This window comes from Zosterops lateralis (assembly GCF_965231275.1).
Source record: "Zosterops lateralis genome assembly, chromosome: 24".
Taxonomy (NCBI): Eukaryota; Metazoa; Chordata; class Aves; order Passeriformes; family Zosteropidae; genus Zosterops; species Zosterops lateralis.
Window position 1 is genome coordinate 2,085,347 of NC_139784.1, and position 10,579 is coordinate 2,095,925.

The window sequence follows — 10,579 nt, forward strand, 5'->3', positions numbered from 1 at the left end:
TATTAGACTTCTGCTTGGCTTCCACCAGACAGGAAGGGCTGAAGAGGTTTCAGAAGATCAAATAAGCATGGACACAGAAACAAATCCATCCTCCAAAAATGTATGAGAGGAGCCATGCTCCCATCTTCCTGACTCCACCTCCCAGACATGGTTAAAGGCTTTTCTCTACATGACTCATTCCCTTTGACAGCATCATTTCCGCATAGCTCCTGGCTCAGGACAAAGGCCAGTGTGGCCACAGGACTGCCCCATCCCCACAGAGACACCAGAGCACTGCGACCTCCAGGCTTCTCCATGAGGCAGGAGCAATGAGCCTGGGAAAGAGCTGAGTGCCCCAAGGCTGCCTGGAGGTGGCATCAAAGGCATGGCCTGCCTTTGGGATTGTTCTGGGCAGATGGGAGTGCCGTGGCCTTCTCCAGGTTTCTGCAGAGAAGCAACTGGGGGCTGAGTGTGTGTGAGTGGCTGGCACTGCTGGGCAGGCAAATCCCTCCGGGGCTGGCAATGGCTGGGCTGAGAGGTCAGCTCAGGCCCAGCTCTGGACACACACACAGGGACACTGACACATTGCTAGCCTGCCCAGCTGTGCCCAGACATGAGCCCAGACACACAGAGCCCAGCACACAGGCACACGGGCACGGGGCTTGCACACAAGTGCCCTGCCTTGAGCACAGTCAGACCCGTGGAGGCCTGAGGCTCTCAGGGGAGAGCTGCCAGCAGGGCACAAGCACAGGGATGTGCAGACACTGGCACACACTGGGGCACAGCCACACTGCCAAACACATTATTGTGGGGGAGCACATGGGGCAGGGCCCATAGGAAGGGATGTGCCTGAGGGCATGTTGGAGTGCTCCCAGCCAGAGCAGGTTCACAGCCATCCAAGCACAACAGAAGAACAGGAAGCATTACTAGGAGAATCTCATGGACAGAAAAAAATGAGAAGGAAAGCAGAGAGGTTTTACATTGAAGGGTAGGCACATGAGAGAGCCGTTGGGTGAGGATCCAAAGACTGGAGGACTAGGAGCACATGAGGCCCTTGCAGTCAGCAGAAACATAAAATATCCAAAACAATGCCTCAGGCTGGCATCATCTGCCTCCATGGGATCCTTTCTGCACTTAGTTCATGACTCTTACCCACACTGACACATCCTTGCCCCCAGGAAACATAGAATCTCACATACCAGCTCTCAGATGAAGTATTTGTGAGGGAATGGCAATGATGTAGGCCAGGAAATGCAAAGTCATGGGAGAGGGAAAATCCAACTCATGCCATGCCATTCCCAGAGATGTTTCCGTTCATTTGGGATCATGCAGGAATATCGTCACTTCTGCAGCATGGACTGAGGGCCCTGAGGCACTGTGGGGTCAGGATAAAAGACAGCCTAACTGCTGGCCCTCTCAATCACTCCTGTCACCTCCTTCTCCTTGGGAACCAGGTGAGTTGCAAGCTCCTTTCTTCTCCACACTCTCTAGGACAGCCTTGAGCTTTCCAGCCCTTCTTCCTGCTCCTTGTTCTTCTGGGAGTGTTCTGCAATGGTGGTGGTGCGGGCAGAGGGGAGACCGTGTGTTCTGGCCAGAGGCTGGGGCTGGGCTGAGCTGCTGATTTCCATGCAGGTTGGGCAGGAGGGTGGCTGGGCGTGGCTGAGGTCAGAAGGACCGTGCTGGGCTCAGGCAATGGATCCCCAGGTTGGGGCTGCGGAGCCTGGAGCTGTGCAGGCAGCAGGGGCCTTGTCTTGCTGGGGGTGCCTTGCGGGCTGTGTCTGAGGTGTGCGTGTGCTCTGCTTCCTCCCTGCCCTGTGTGCCAGGTGCAGCCCCAGGCTCCAGCCATGTCCTGCCCAGAGAAGTGCCAGCAGTGCCGGCCCTGCGAGCCTTGCTGCCAGCCCTGTGGCCCCTGCCCGCTGGCCAGCAGCTGCAATGAGTGCTGTGTCAGGCAGTGCCAGAGCTCCCACGTCGTCATTGAGCCGCCTGCTGTGCTGGTGACCCTGCCTGGCCCCGTGCTCAGCTCCTTCCCACAGAACACTGCCGTGGGATCCTCCACCTCTGCTGCTGTTGGCAGCATCCTCAGCAGTGAGGGAGTGCCCATCAGCTCTGGGGGCTTTGACATCTCCTGCATCACCAACTGCTACGGTGGCAGCAGATGTTGTCGTCCCTGCTAAAGATGCTGAGACCAACCTCCTCGGGCAACGACCTCCACAACCTCAGAACTTGGCGCTGGAATGAAGTCGGAAATTTAAGACCATTGGATTTAGAGCTTTGGATTGTTTTTCCTCCTTCGCCTGCTCTCTTTTTTCTCTTCCCTTCCTTTCTTGTCATCACCATTCACTGGCAAACTGAGAGACCCGTTGGCCTCTCTTCCTCTGCAGCCCAAGAGACAGACATGCCAGCTGCCTCTTAGGGGCTGCCCTCTGGTGCTCCTTGTGAGCCTCCTCCTTTTCTTCTTTTGTCTCAATAAAGCTGCTTTTGCATTCAAAACGTGGCGTCTGATTTCGCCTCCTTTCTGAGACACTCCTTCCAGTTTGCTCATTGGAAAAATCGTGGAGGAAAAAGGGCATTCCAATACATGAAGTGCAATTTTCTTTGTTCCCTTTCCCATGGAGCAGACAGAGATGTCCCTGTCTGTGAGGGTGGTGAGGCATTGTAAGAAATTGTCCAGAATGGTTTCCAATGCCTCAGTCCTGGAAATGTGCGAGTCAAGGGTGGACAGAGCGTTAAGAAAGCCGGCTGAGTGAGTGGCATCAGTGCCCATCTGTTGAGGGCAGGAGGAGTGGAAAGAAATGGCCTTGAAGTTGCCTTCCAGCCCAACCCATTCCTATTGAAATCTGCTTCCACACAGCCGTCAGCAGTGTGACAAATGTGCTCCGTGTTGGGCAGGGCTGAGTCCCCTTTGGACACAGTTGGAGCTGACTCAGCCAGACGTGGCAGGAGCCACTCTACTCTTCTCACAGAGCCCATTCCGGCAACCCTATTCATAAACCTTGCTTTTGTGAGCAACTACAACGCATGTGGAAGCCCTGCTCTTTGGGAATTGACCAGCTCGGTCTTCCTCAGGGAAGTAGGCTGCAAATTTACTTTCTTTCCCAGTGCAATTCAGTATGCAAAACCTTCCACTTTTGTCTCAGAAAATTCCTTCCATCATGCTTCAAGTTGTTCCAAGTTTCATTTTGCCCTTTCTGTCTACCACAGAAAGGGGATTGAGAGAGCAGCTTGCTGGGCACCATCCACCCAACCAATGTCCATTGGGCACAGCTGGTAATCCAGCCCAGGGCAAGAGCAGGAACGGGCTTTAAAAGTGGGCATGGACTGTTGACCAAAGGGAGATGTATTACAGGAGAATCAGCACCACATCAAATACCTTCCGTCTCCAAGCCATTCCCAAAATGGGCCAGGGAAACAGGCTGCACGTGAAAGTCTCATGGGATGTCACAGAGAGACGAGGGAGAGATGGGCAGGTGAACAGGAAGAATGAGAGTGATGCCCTGAGTACTTCACCACAGACAAACACACAGGAATGACACAGAATCATGGCATGTGCCTGCATGGAATGCCACCAGACCATGACCAGAGCCTTCTGCCTACTCTGGCATCGTTATATCCTGGACATTTTTAGGCCTCTCATCCTGGCCCTAGAAGAATCCTTCAGATAGGAATGCGCACGGCAGAAGCCAGGAAATAGAGACCGCAGTGCAGGAAACCAGGACACAGCCCCTACCATTAGCTGGGATGGTGCACATTGGACAGGAGCTGGTCACAAAATTATGACTTCCACTAAGGTGCCTCTGCACCTGAGGCAGTGCAGGAGTGCTATAAAAGGCAGCCCAAGTCTCTGCTCCCTCATCCACTTCTCTCACCTCCTCCTCCTCAGGAATCAGGTGAGTGGGAAGCCTCTTCTCCCTCTTCTGCTCCTCCTGCTTCAAGACCAGCACTTTCCTGGATGAAGGTCTCAGCTGAGAGGGGCTCTCGTAGCCCAAGGGCTGAGAGCTGCTTGTGCTGGGAGAGGGCAGGGGAGAGAAGGTCTTGTGCAGTCAGACAGGGAGAGGCTGGGACTTGGCTGAGGTGCCTCCTGGGCTTTGAACTGGGCAGTGCAATGTGGGGCAGAAGGTGCCTTGGCTGCAGGGGGTTTGGGTGCAGGGCTGCTTCTCATCTGTCCTCACTTTGTGCTTCTCCCTGCCCTCTGTTCCAGGTGCACCTGTGAGCCCGAGCCATGTCCTGCTGCAAGCCCTGTGACCCTTGCTGCCAGCCCTGTGGCCCCTGCCCGCTGGCCAGCAGCTGCAATGAGTGCTGTGTCAGGCAGTGCCAGAGCTCCCACGTCGTCATTGAGCCGCCTGCTGTGCTGGTGACCCTGCCCGGCCCCGTGCTCAGCTCCTTCCCACAGAACACTGCCGTGGGATCCTCCACCTCTGCTGCTGTTGGCAACATCCTCAGCTGTGGCGGAGTGCCCATCAGCTCTGGGGGCTTTGACATCTCCTGCATCACCAACTGCTATGGCAGCAGATGTTGTCCCCCCTGCTAAATCTGCTGGCAACATCCTTGGGCAAGAACCTCCACAACCTCAAAACATGGAGCTGCACTGAAGATACACCTCTGGAACAATGGATTTGTGCCCTTGGTTTACGCTTGCTTTCTTCCAGTCTCTTCCCTTCTCTTCCTTTCTTCTCAGCACCACCCAATGCCAGTCATGGGGGACCTGTTGGCCCCCCTCCATCCCTCTGCAGTCCAGGCCAATGGACACCTGCACTGCAACACACTGCCTGCTGCTTTTGTTCTCTTTCAGCCGCCTCCTTTTCTTTCTTAGACTCAATAAACTTGTTTTGCATCCAAACCTGTTCCAATACTTTCTCCTTCCTTGTGTTGAAACTATTCTTGTCAGCTCAGGTCAAAACCTGGAGGAACTGATGCTGGGAACTCGGTAGTGGATTTTACTTTATGCTTTTTCTATTGGAGCTCAAAAACACAGCTCTGGCTTCTCCAAAATAAGGACCATCAGGAGAAGATTGTGGTCAAAGTTCACCTGAGAGGGAATGGAAAACCCTCTGGGACCAGCAACTGCAATGAGTGCTGTGTCAGGCAGTGCCAGAGCTCCCACGTCGTCATTGAGCCGCCTGCTGTGCTGGTGACCCTGCCCGGCCCCGTGCTCAGCTCCTTCCCACAGAACACTGCCGTGGGATCCTCCACCTCTGCTGCTGTTGGCAACATCCTCAGCAGTGAGGGAGTGCCCATCAGCTCTGGGGGCTTTGACATCTCCTGCATCACCAACTGCTATGATTGCAGCAGGAGATGCCTCCTTTACTAAATGCTCCTCTGACAGACCAGACAAGGAGCTAAGAAGTAATCCCAGAATCCATTGAGGAGATTGTCGCCATTGCTTTCCGATGGGTTAAACCTGTGCCTCTCTTGCTTCAATGCATGTGAACCTTTTGAAGGAGCCTGCCTGGATACTCTGAAAACATGGTCTGAGCCTCTCATTCCCTTCTGCTCTGTTCTACTTTCTCACCTTTCCCATTTTTATTTTGTGCTTCCTTCAGCCTTGATGCTTATTTAGACCAGCCTAAGGCAGACTTCCCTCACTTCTGTCTCTGTTGGGTCCTGACATTTAGCCCCCAATGCTGAGTTTTTCACTCTTGCATCCTCTCCAAAGTTGATTTTTTTGTTTTAGACTCTTTAAAATCTACTTCTTTCTAGCTTCTGTCTGTACATGTCTTGGGGTGGTTTTATGATGATTTGGCTATCCTGGTAACATCTGCTTCTTGTCAAAATAATGCTTGCTTTATGTCTAAGGTGTGTCCATGGGGAAGGGGGAGCCTTGGGTTCTTCTGCTGCTTTTTCTGTGCCTCATTCTGCAAGTGTCTGGAGTGCTGGGTGGTCTGGCTAGCTTTGTTTTTTGTTAGTTTAGGCAAGACGGTTTATTCCCTTCCCTGGCTTTAGAAAAGCTGCTGCAGCAATCCTTCAGCAGTTTTTTTGAAGTGAAGCTGCATGATTTGCTTTTGGTCTGAGACCAGGGGGGACAATCAGCAGGCGAAGAGTCAGCTAGGGCTGGTGGGAAAGATGAGGGGCTGCTCCATTTTGGCCCCGGACCTTGGAGAAAGCCAAGCTGGAGAGACAAATCCCACCTAGTCCAGATGCTTCATCTGCTGTGAAGAGAGGATCAAAACCACATATTCACCAGGTTCCCATCTGTTTGCCCAAGAAGCTTTGTGAAACTTTGAGATTCTTTTTCCCCCTGAGGCAGGATCCAGCACTACCTTTCTTCCTACCCTGTGGAAGGCTATTGTGGTTTTTCTTTTCTTTCCCTGGAATTTTTGGCTTTTGTTTGGGGGTGAGGAAGGGGTAAGGTCTGACAGTTCTAACATTTATTTACCTTTTTTTAACAATGTACAGCTGGTTTACAGCTGGACATAATGAGTCTGATCATAACAGACCCCATTTGGCTTACTTGCCTTGTTCTAGAAGTCCATAGGGGAACAAAGACCTCAGCCAATCCCATCCAAGCCCTGGATGCAGACACACCTCTGGCCAGAGATCTGGGTTGTCGCCCTGAATTTTCTTGCCTGTGAAATTCTGTACCTTTGCAGCAGCTTTCCCACGCTGCTTCACATAAACAATATTGTTTTCTTACAACTTATCTATGTGTTTACATATTTCTTCTCTAGGAGGAGGAATGTGATTGATGGTCAAGTCCACCAGTGATGTTCATAAGGTGGTGACCCTTTTGGCCAATCTTTGGCCTTCTGTACAAAATGTATATAAGGATGGAGTCAGACATTAAAGTAGAATCTTTGTGGCTTGACCTGCTGCTGCCTGCGTGTCTTTTGTGTGTCCAACATAGCGACACTGGGTGGTGCAGAGATTCCCAACCAATAGTCTTTCCAAGCCCAGGAAATTCAACCTCACTATAAAATGGAGCTTGGAATAATAAATCAAGGCTATTGCTCAGAACTCAAGAAGTTTTGGTGTCGTGTGTCTGTCTCCAAACCATGACCCTCACCTTACACCTTTTCCCATGCCGTGTGGGCATTCTGTCAAGAAATGGGTGAGGTTTTTTTCACTTTCATTCACTAGTCTTCATTTCTGGTGGAAAGAGGTTGTTGGAACTATTTTTTTAGAGTAAACACTCATTCCAGAGTGTTTTTCTCCTAAACTTGTCTCTAAATTGGGATAGTGTGGTTCTTCCCTGTCTGGATCCTCACTAAACATGTCCTGTGAGAAAGGGGATACCCTGCATGGCAGTGGATCCTTTTTTAGTTTTTGGGCATTAGGACCTCCAGGAGGCACTTCAGCTCCCCAAGCATACAAGGAATTCCCTCTTGCTGTGGATCAACCTGTGCCGGACAAAAGTTCTCAGACAGAAAATGGCCATTGTTATAAATGCATAGGCAAAATCCAGATTAATAAAGAAACGGTTTATTAATCAAACAATCCCAATCACTGACAAACAGAGAAAACCACAAAATAGGATATCTGCAGCGCAGCGCCGGGTGGATGAGGGGTCTGCACACCAAGGTACAGGTCACCCAAATCCACTCCGAACGATTTTCAGTTCGCTGTTTTATAGGGTTTTTTTGTCCTGAGGCAGTACAGGTGTCCAGGATGGACCAAATAGTCCAAATTTCTTCTAAATGGCCTTCCCGGATTTGCCGAGTCCCGTGGATCCGTTCCAGGAAGGTCATTTTCTTATGCGAATTGAGCCAGCCAGTCTTATGTTCTTATGTTGATTCTGGTGTGCATATTGTGCCGAGGAAGTTTTCGTCGTCGGGGAATTCTGCTTCACCGTTCAAGAAGGAATTCTCCTTGCATTGGACGGGATGTGATTCTTATCAGGGCTGGCTAGTGTCTTTGTTTGGTCTGATGGTCCTTGTCCTGCTTTTTTGTTTCACAGCTGGAGCCGCGGAGACTCGGCTAGGTACAGATTTCTACCTGCTAGGTTTTTACAGTTTATTAACACCATTATATTATACATTTGATTATTATTTTATTTACGAATTTTTATACCAGATTTATCACAGCCATGAAGGAGAAATCACCTTGGCTTGAACCCAGAGCCTCTGCCTCACTTTCCCCCTATGTCCCAGACAAGGGGGCATGGAAGGCCAAGGACATCTTGGGCAGCTCCTCTGCTCCTCTGGCACAGCCATGCAGTGTCCTGTGCAGCCCCAGCCATTCACTGCACACATCTGCAGGGCTGAAGTGTCCTGCAGACAGTGAAAGAAATGAAGTTTAAAAACTCCTGGTCATATGTTAAAAGTTTAAAGTGTTAAAATCCTCTTAATTGTTGTATAATAAGTGTATTAATGTTCTAAATAATTTTTAATTGTAAGTCCCTGTGGTGTGGCAGTGGGGGCCACCTCCATAGTCTCTCTGCAAAGGCAGGGAGCACTTTGGCTCTTTGAAAACCAACAGCCCGGCCCTGCTCCCCCGCGGCCGCCACTGCCTCCGGCCCACCGCTGCTCCTGCCTCAGAAGGGACGAGGGGTCTTGTTCCCCACGCCCACACTTCCCGGAGGGGCCACCTGTGCCCCCGCCGCCGCCTTGGAGGGGGTCAGGGCACGGCTGCTTCTCTCTTCACCCTACAACAAGCCAGTGTTCTCAGCGGTGCCGCGGGACCCCTGTGCCGCTGCCGACACCGGCCACCTCTGCTGCCGCGGGTCCGGCCCGCCACTGCCCCAGCCCGCCACCACCCCGGCCCGCCGGGGCCATACGCGCCCCCCTCAGCTGCCGCTGCTGATACCACCCGGGCCCTCCACCCTGGCCCCTGGCCTGGCTCCATGCCCCTGCCGCCGCAGCTGCCACAGAGCCAGGCCCACCACCGCAGCCCCCCGCCACCCCCGGACCCGCCACTGCCACCGAACCGGCAGCGCGGGTCTGCCCTGCCACAGCGGCCGCCGCGCGCGTCCTCCAGCTGCTACTGCCACTGCCACGTGCGCCCCGTCTGCATTCCTGCCCGCGTGCGCTCCATCGGCGTTTCCTGCTGGCATGGAAATCAGTGAAACACCCATAAAATCCTTCTGTGAACCAGAACATAATCAGCACCAAAAATCCCCAGCCGAGACAAACCGATGCAAAATTCGGACCCACAAAAGACAGTACTGAACTGGCTATGCCCTAAAGTGCTGATAAACAGTTTTTTGTATCTCGCTGTAAATTAAAAAGTGCCCGAAAAGAGGGGGATACCCCTGAAGCGGGCTGGCCTGGATGAGCTCCAGCAACACCTGCGAGGGCGGGCTCCCAGCTCTGCAGTAACCAAAGCTGCAAAGCTGAATCGCACCTCCTCCTCAAAGATGAACCAGGAAGAGCAGCAGCAGCTCAGCCATCCCTCGAGCTACCCTTTTGAGAGCTAATCAATAAAAGCATTTTAAGGGAGAAAACATTGTCTCCTGCCCATTTTTAACAACAGCACATCCCCAACTCCCTTCAGACAGAGCACCTCTGGGACAGGAGAGCCTGGAGCACATGGGGAGCAGCCCTAATGCTTGAACCTCAGAAATTTGGGACTACAAGGAAGTTAAGACTGTCTGAAAGATCTGTCTGGGAAACACGGAGAGTGGATGGCTTGGAAAGTACTGGTAATGATGGATGAATGGTTTGGGGGAAAAAAGTGTGTGGAGGGGTGTTGAGACAACTGAGGAAGCTGCTGTTTCTTTGTCATCTGTTCTGATGTGAGATGTTTTCTAACAGAGTCAGAAGGAGGACAAGAAAGCAGATCATCAGCACAGCAGCTCACTTTTACGGCTTTTCCCTGACATTTGCCTTGAAGGTCTACTTGTTCAGTTGTGGCTATGGCAGGAGGCTGCTGTGCTGAGCCCTGCCTGTGCCTGTAAACCTGCCACTAGCTCCCAGGCCCACAAGCACAAAAGCCGAATGATAGCATTGCCCACTGTCCTCTGAGGGGAAGAGTGAGAGAAAGAGATTTGCTCCTGCTGGCACACAGAAATCAGAAAAAAACCCATGTAAATGAAAAACACTAAAGACACTTCTATTAGCCATAATTGTTACAAAACAACAGAGACCTTAACTAGCTTTCAGACCCACCCAGCTGATGTCTCAGTCTCCATCTTTTATGGGTCATGGGAAAGCAACTTGGAAAAGGCTGTGAGTTAAGGTAAAGACAGTGGGATTACTCACCATTACCATCAGAGGAAAAACCAGGCTTGACTTGGAGAACATTCATCCTATTGTGAGAAACAGAAAAAAAAAACCCCCACACTAAAATGCCTTCACTCTATGTCCACCTTTTTCACTCTTTTCCTCTCATTCATTCCTGATTCTTCTGTTTCCCATACCGTTAAGCAGCACAGTGGGATGCAGAATGGGGGGTTGCAGTCAGCATGCAACAGGTTCTTTCCATGCAATGCTGCTGGACCTGCTTAAGAAAATACAGCAGGAATTTATTAGTTTGTCCTAAGTCACATTTTCCTGCTCCCAAGACACAATTGCTAGGCCCTGAGACTCAGTTTTTTTGGGGGGATGTAGAAAACCTGGGCTAGAAAACCCAAGGAGTTTGACTCAAAACTGTTGACTCCTCCAGAGAAACTCACCTACATCTCACAGCAATATGTGAACATGATGCCTTCAGTACAATACGTACTTGT

The 10,579-nt window shown here is 51.5% G+C and overlaps 1 long non-coding RNA gene across 1 annotated transcript; it reads right to left on the reverse strand.

The window, feature by feature from the left end:
* Nucleotides 1–7,834: 7,834 nt before the first annotated feature.
* On the reverse strand, nucleotides 7,835–8,893 carry LOC310918535. Its single transcript, XR_014591680.1, has 3 exons — nucleotides 8,840–8,893; nucleotides 8,016–8,183; nucleotides 7,835–7,911 (listed from the first exon to the last, which is right to left on the reverse strand). It is a non-coding gene; the product is annotated as an uncharacterized lncRNA (long non-coding RNA).
* Between the last annotated feature and the right edge of the window lie 1,686 nt (nucleotides 8,894–10,579).